This window comes from Mastomys coucha, unplaced genomic scaffold (genome assembly GCF_008632895.1).
Source record: "Mastomys coucha isolate ucsf_1 unplaced genomic scaffold, UCSF_Mcou_1 pScaffold12, whole genome shotgun sequence".
Classification (NCBI taxonomy): Eukaryota; Metazoa; Chordata; class Mammalia; order Rodentia; family Muridae; genus Mastomys; species Mastomys coucha.
The window spans coordinates 89,695,585-89,701,937 of record NW_022196894.1 but is presented as its reverse complement, the minus strand read 5'-3'; the positions used below and the strand labels follow the sequence as shown (position 1 = coordinate 89,701,937).

General features: G+C 46.5%; 2 long non-coding RNA genes across 2 annotated transcripts; one reads left to right on the top strand and one right to left on the bottom strand.

The window, feature by feature from the left end:
• Nucleotides 1-67: 67 nt before the first annotated feature.
• LOC116086608 lies at nucleotides 68-342 on the bottom strand. Its single transcript, XR_004116998.1, has 2 exons — nucleotides 233-342; nucleotides 68-142 (listed from the first exon to the last, which is right to left on the bottom strand). It is a non-coding gene; the product is annotated as an uncharacterized LOC116086608 (long non-coding RNA).
• A 1,677-nt stretch (nucleotides 343-2,019) lies between these two features.
• On the top strand, nucleotides 2,020-2,925 carry LOC116086607. Its single transcript, XR_004116997.1, has 2 exons — nucleotides 2,020-2,498; nucleotides 2,767-2,925. It is a non-coding gene; the product is annotated as an uncharacterized LOC116086607 (long non-coding RNA).
• The last annotated feature ends 3,428 nt before the right edge of the window (nucleotides 2,926-6,353 follow it).

Here is a 6,353-nt window from a genome sequence, read left to right as displayed (position 1 = left end):
ACACACACACACACACACACACACACACATATACTGAGGTGAAATACCAACACATAGAACAAGAAAATCCCACCAAATCGCAAGCCTTCTCCCCTAGCAGAAGGGACCAGGGAAGGAAGTGGAGCACCGCATACGTAGAAACCTGAAAGTACAAAATGGAGATGTGAGTTGAAGAAACGTTTGATATCATCGTGTGATAACTGAGTCAGAGCAGAATTGTATTTGGCAGCACCTGTGCCTAAACTCCCACGTCACAGGAGCTTCGAGGGGCATTGAAACCTCCAACAGCTGAGCGGGACCACCTGAGACTGAGCACTGAGTCCACGTGGCTACCGACCAGAAAGGGCATGCGCATCCAGGGAGGCTCAGTAAAGCAAACCTGGTCTGTAAATATGGGGGGGCAGGGGGAAGGGGTTGGAGAACAATGACCATTGTGGGCGCTGGCTCTCGTTGCCTAGTGAACGCAGGTCACCCTCCGGGACGTGTTTGTTTAAGGTGACTTAATAGTCACCTAGTCTCCATAGCAATTGATGAAGAAAGCCACAAGGGAGACAGTTCTGCAGTGTTGTAAGTAGGACATGAGGTGGACCCCATGATAGCGAGTCATGGTGTGGAGAGGAGGTGCATTAGAGACAGCTGCCTAGGTTGGACCAGAAGTCTGAAGCGAGGGACCCAGGATCATTGAGACGTTCAGTTACTTTCGGGGGTAGGGGGGGAGGGAGGAAGGGACAGAATCGAGCCTTTGAAACAAAATGGGACAGAAGGGAGAAGAACGTCTTTTCAACATTCCAACGTTAGGTTTTCCAATTGACCTTGCCTATACGAACCCCAAGTGGTATTTGCTGCTCTAGATATATATAAATCCTGGAGATTTATATAAATCCTAGATATATACAAATCATTGGCACGTGATGCTAGTTCAAGACACTGATGAGACTGGCTCACAAGCTTGTATGTAGACACTTTTTAAATATGCATAATTACAGAGAAGAAAATTAAAGTCACTCGTAATCTGTCAAGTTAGCAGGGCAACCAAGGGTGTGAGGGGGTCCTGGAATGGATTATCCTAAGTAAGAGGACTCTGTCTCAAGACGAACAGGGTACATTCTCACATCCGGATCCTAATATTTTTAAGTGGGTACAGACTATGAGACTAAGAAGGGGACCGTGAGAGGGAGCCAGAGGTGTTGAGAACGGGAGGGGAGAATCCCATGAGAAACGAAATTGGAAATGAGATATACTCGGGGTGGGAGGGCTCAAAAGAAGGAAGGGGGAAGGAGGAAAGAAGAAAAATAAACAATAAAACTTACTGTTTGAAAACATCATAATTAAACCTGACTCTTTGTAAACTACCAAAGTATTTTTAATTAAAAAACATGTATAGGCCTTATTTAAAAAATTATTTATGTGTAAGTGCCTTGGTTGGTTGCAGGATGGTATTGAAGAAAGGATGGCTCTGTCGTCTATGATCCTGTGACCCCGCCTCGTGACCCGCCCCCTGCCCTGTTCCTCCTCACAGTAGTGATCAGGCCACCAGACTTCCACCTCCCAGTGGTGGGCAAGGTGACTATACTCTTTAGGCGTTTGAGTGTCTAAGGGACAAAGAAGAGCCCAGGGGTCTTCTGACATGACAGATTTAAGGGTTACCCAGCTTTCCTAGACTGAGGAAGCAGAGGGTCCCAGGGATGCAGGGCCCTGGACCCCACCCCAGGCCAGCTGCAGGGCAGATATCCTTGAGCTATCCAACCACAGGGGTTTCACAGGCCTCTTTGCCTAGGGCTATAATTTGTCTCTGAAATGTCTTCCACCAGGTCAGGCTTTGAACCATCTGTCCCTAGCTTATGGTATTATTTTGGAGTTTGTGGAGCCTTTAGGAAGTAGGCCCTGGCTGGTGAAATAGATCCTTAGGGCAGGCTTTTAAAGGTTTCCAGAGAGTTCTCTTCATCCTGATTGGTCATGGTATGAATGAGGCTCCACCTCACACTGTACCCCTGACTTCTCCACTACAGACTCTCCTCGGCCTTGATCCCCATTTGGGTACAGATGCAGTCGCCAGATTCTTGTGGACCCACAGACTGAGCTGACACTCAAAGTCCTCCAAACACAGAACTCACTCTTGGTGACCTGTGTGGACGGACACCATTGGGCATCAGAGAAAACTCAACAGACCCACACACAGGCCTTGGATTTCAAAGTCTCCTGGATCTTGTGTATATGCCCCGAAAAACCATGGGACCTGGAAGATGACATGGGAAAGGGACTCAAAGTAGGAGTCAAATCATCTAGAGAAGACACCAAGCTGTGTCCCTGGGATCTGTAAATGAACACGTTCCTAGAGAAGATGGAAAATTTTCAGAGGGAGAGTTGAACATACCTACTACATCCCAGAAGGATAGCTCATCAGGCTACTATGTCTCTCGGTGACATCGTTTTTTTCCACCCACATGGCCCTAAGGGTGAGGTCATGAGATGAGGTGGTCTTTTCCTGTCCTGGCTTTGTAAGTATCTTCTTGAGTATCTACCTTGCTCTCAGCTGAGGTCAGTGACACATGAGTCTACCTCAGTCTCTGAATATTTGAAGCCACATCGGCCATGGCCCTTCCATTATTAGCATGTCCATCAAGGCAGAAACCAGACTAGAGGGATGTCAGACCCCCTATTCCAGACTCAGTGACACTTACTGGCTTCCACTATATTTTCATAAATGTGACCTCTTGAGATCTTTTGTTCTCCTTTAATACAAGAATCACTAACTCTCCTTCACAGATGAGTGTTACATGAAGAATAATGACCTCCAAAGACATCCATGGCCTGATCCCCTCAGCCTGCAGCCATCACCCTCTCTACCATGTCTCTTGTCAATGTGAATTAGTCAAAGATCTTGAGATGGAGGTATTCTAGAAGATCAGGTGGGATCTAAATACAGCCTTATTTTTTGTTTTTTGTTTTATTTTGTTTTAATAAGAAGGAAGCAGGCATGATAATGAAATGGTATAATCCAATATACTGAGGCAGGAGGATTTCATGGACCCAGGAACTTGAGACCCATTTGAAGAAAGCAGCTGGACCACATACCAAAATTAAACAAAACACAGGATAATTTATAGAAAAGAAGGCAGTAGAACAAGATGCTGGGCCACTGGTCTTGGACATGGAAGAAGAGACATTAGCTGAGAAACATAGCATCCATCACTGCAGAGGTGCTCTGCACCTGAGTTCAGTGGCTCAGCACCCATGTCAGGTGGCTCACAGCACCTGTAACTCCAGCTCCAGGGGATCTGGTACCCCTCTTCTGACTTCCTCAGGCATGAGCACAGGCACACACACACACAATTTTTTTTTAAAAGATTGATTTATTATTATTCATAAATACACTGTAGTTGTCTTCAGACGAACCAGAAGAGGGCATCAGATCTCATTACGGGTGCTTGTGAGCCACCATGTGGTTGCTGGGATTTGAACTCAGGACCTTTGGAAGAGCAGTCAGAGCTCTTACCCGCTGAGCCATCTCGACAACCCTAAAAGTAATTTTAATTGTTATAAAATGCATCATTAGATAGAAGGCAAGGAAATGTTGTCCCTGGGACCTTCAGAGAGACTACAACTCAGGGAATACTTGATTTTTGAATCAATGAAATTGATTTGAACTTATGACCTCCAGAATGAAAGAAGAAAAAGGAGATCTGTGTGCTGTGTTAAGTCAACAAGTTTGTAGGAGAATATTACAACAGAACAGTAAACTAATAAAATGAGCAAACAGAGACATTTCATGACTTGCTTCAAGTCACCCGGCAAGTTAAGTGTAGCCTCCCCACCCCCACCATGTGACCCTAAGCCCATGTTTCCTTAATAGATGCTGCTGCTCCAGCAATGCAGGGTATAGCCAAGGGGAAACAGATTGTGTGTGTGTGTGTGTGTGTGTGTGTGTGTGTGTTGAAGCACACTCATCCCTCCAACTCCCCGTGGCCTACTGCAGGTGCTTCACAACTTAAATTTAATAGTTAACTATAATTAACAGTAACTTGGGTTAGATGTAACTATCAGTTGTGTTACATCCTGACAAACGCACTGTGAGATTAAACACTATACATCGAAAATGCATGTTGAAAGCCCTAAGCTACAGAGCACCGGAGCTTACAGCCAGTACCGGGAGCTGCAGTCACTGTGGCTGCCCATTGTCACGAGGGACACTTCTGCAGCCTTGCTGCCCTAGCGTAGTTTGAAATTCAAACAGTTCCCTGGCATCCATGGTGAGCTGAACCAGTGCGAGTGTAAGATATCACTGAGCTCAAATTTCGTGAACCTGTTTTCAGTGCTCATTTAGTATCCGTCTCCATTTTGGAATATGAAATGTTCTATCTATCTTCTGACTTGACACAGAGATGGAAAGAAGACAAAATCACTGTTCCTCTGTGAGCCCTGTTAATATCAGAATGTCAATAGACTAGCTGGCTACAACTAGAGTTCAGCCCTGAAGGCCAAATTTGCTGGAAGTATTTCCTGAAAGCAAGAAAGGGCTAGTGCAGTCTCTCGCAGAAGCTGGTTCCTTGGTACAGAGCCCATCCTTTGGGCTCTCCTGGTGCATGTTGGATTTTCTCCCTTATTTTCAGGGCTGGGGAAAAAAAGAAAACATTTCCTTTTTATCTTTAGAGACATGGTCATGGGACTGGAGGGGTGGCTTAGCAGTTAAGAGCACTTGTTGTTACAGAGAACCAGCACCCGCATGGTGGCTCACAGCCATCTGCAACTTCAGTCCCAGAGAATCTGATGCCCTCTTCTGAAAACTGGGGACACTAGGCACAGGTCCACTGCACATGCACACGTGTAAGCAAAATGTTTATGCACATAAAATAGTAAAATAAATCATCAAAATAGTTTAAAAGACGGTTCACACTATCTAACTCAAACTGGCTTCACATGCATATTCTCCTGTCATTTTAAGTGTGTGCCATCATATCCAGCCAGCCTCTCCTGGGTCCTTACGCCTTCACTGAAAGGATGTCTGCCAGCTCTCTGCCACTCTAACAAAGCCCTTAAGACAATCAGCTAGAAAGGGGGGAAGGCTTATGCCCATGTTGACTGGCTCCACAGTATGGCGTGTGCAGAGAAGTGGCACACCAGGCAAAGAACACGCATGGAGAAGGCTGATCTCCTAAGACCAAGAAGAGAGAGGAAGAGACGGGTCCTCCTCAAAGCAAAACTCCCAGTTTTTCTTTCTTCTAAGTTTTGAGACTGTTCGTCACTGAATGGGCACTCACTCACTCAGCAAGGGTAGCTGGCGGACCAATGAGCTCTGGAGACACCAGTCTCCACCTCTCCTACCTCCCCAGTGCTGGGGTCACCTGCACTGCCCCACACTGCCAGGTGCAGCTTATCCAGTGGAGCTGGGGGAGCTGAAATCAGGTTCACACAGAAGGCACATTCCCACCTGAGCCATCTCTCCAGCCCACCAATGCTTTCTTAGATACAAAAATTCCACCCTGCCTGGCTCTCTTGGATAGAGAAATGTGACTTTACCTACATGTCTACATACGTCTGGTGGGTAACTGCTTATGTATGATGACTTCACACTACCGAGAGCTCACAATATGTCTATGTCAGTATTTGAAAGAGAAAAATAAGAAGGCCAGAATACAGCAGTGTTTCATTTAACAGACCCCAGGAAATGAGAGTTGGAATGTTCTCCATGTGTTCCCCCATCCTTCCAAGGCTCCGCCCCTACATTCTGAAGTCTTCTTATCAGCTCTCAGGAAAACAACAGTAGGAAAGGGGCGTTTTCTGAGTCCTCAATCCCACTCCTAACTCCCTAGGTCTGCTGGCTTCCTACTTCAAGTCTCTCCACCCTGGGCTTAAAAGCACCAGCACTTGCATGATCACCAACAATGTCCTTGTCTGGGCCCTCTGCCTGCTCTCACAGGGGTAGGAGTGGTTCTCAGTCACTGTGACATTAAGGTGGCCAGCACCAGGTCTGGCCAGCAGCACTGTGTTGCTCAACTCACCAATGATGAGATGTACTGGTGACAGCTTAGCTCAGGACTCACATCTTACCTCTGTGCCTGGTAAGTCCCCTTGGATGCTTACACACAGGTGCACACACAGGACAGAAAGGCAAAAGTCTAAGTCACATAGTAGAGAAAGGTGCCATGAGCTACAAACTCTGGTAGCCTGAGCAGGAAGCAGGGTACTCAGTGAAGGGAACATACTTATTTTGTCAGTGACTCCATGACTAAGGAAGAAGTCCCCACAAGTCTCAGATGGGACCATTTATCCCTGGTCTCTCTTCCCAGCCAGCACTAGACAGCACCAGACATCCTCATTTCCAGCTACCTCTTCACCCTTGCCTCTGCTTCCAG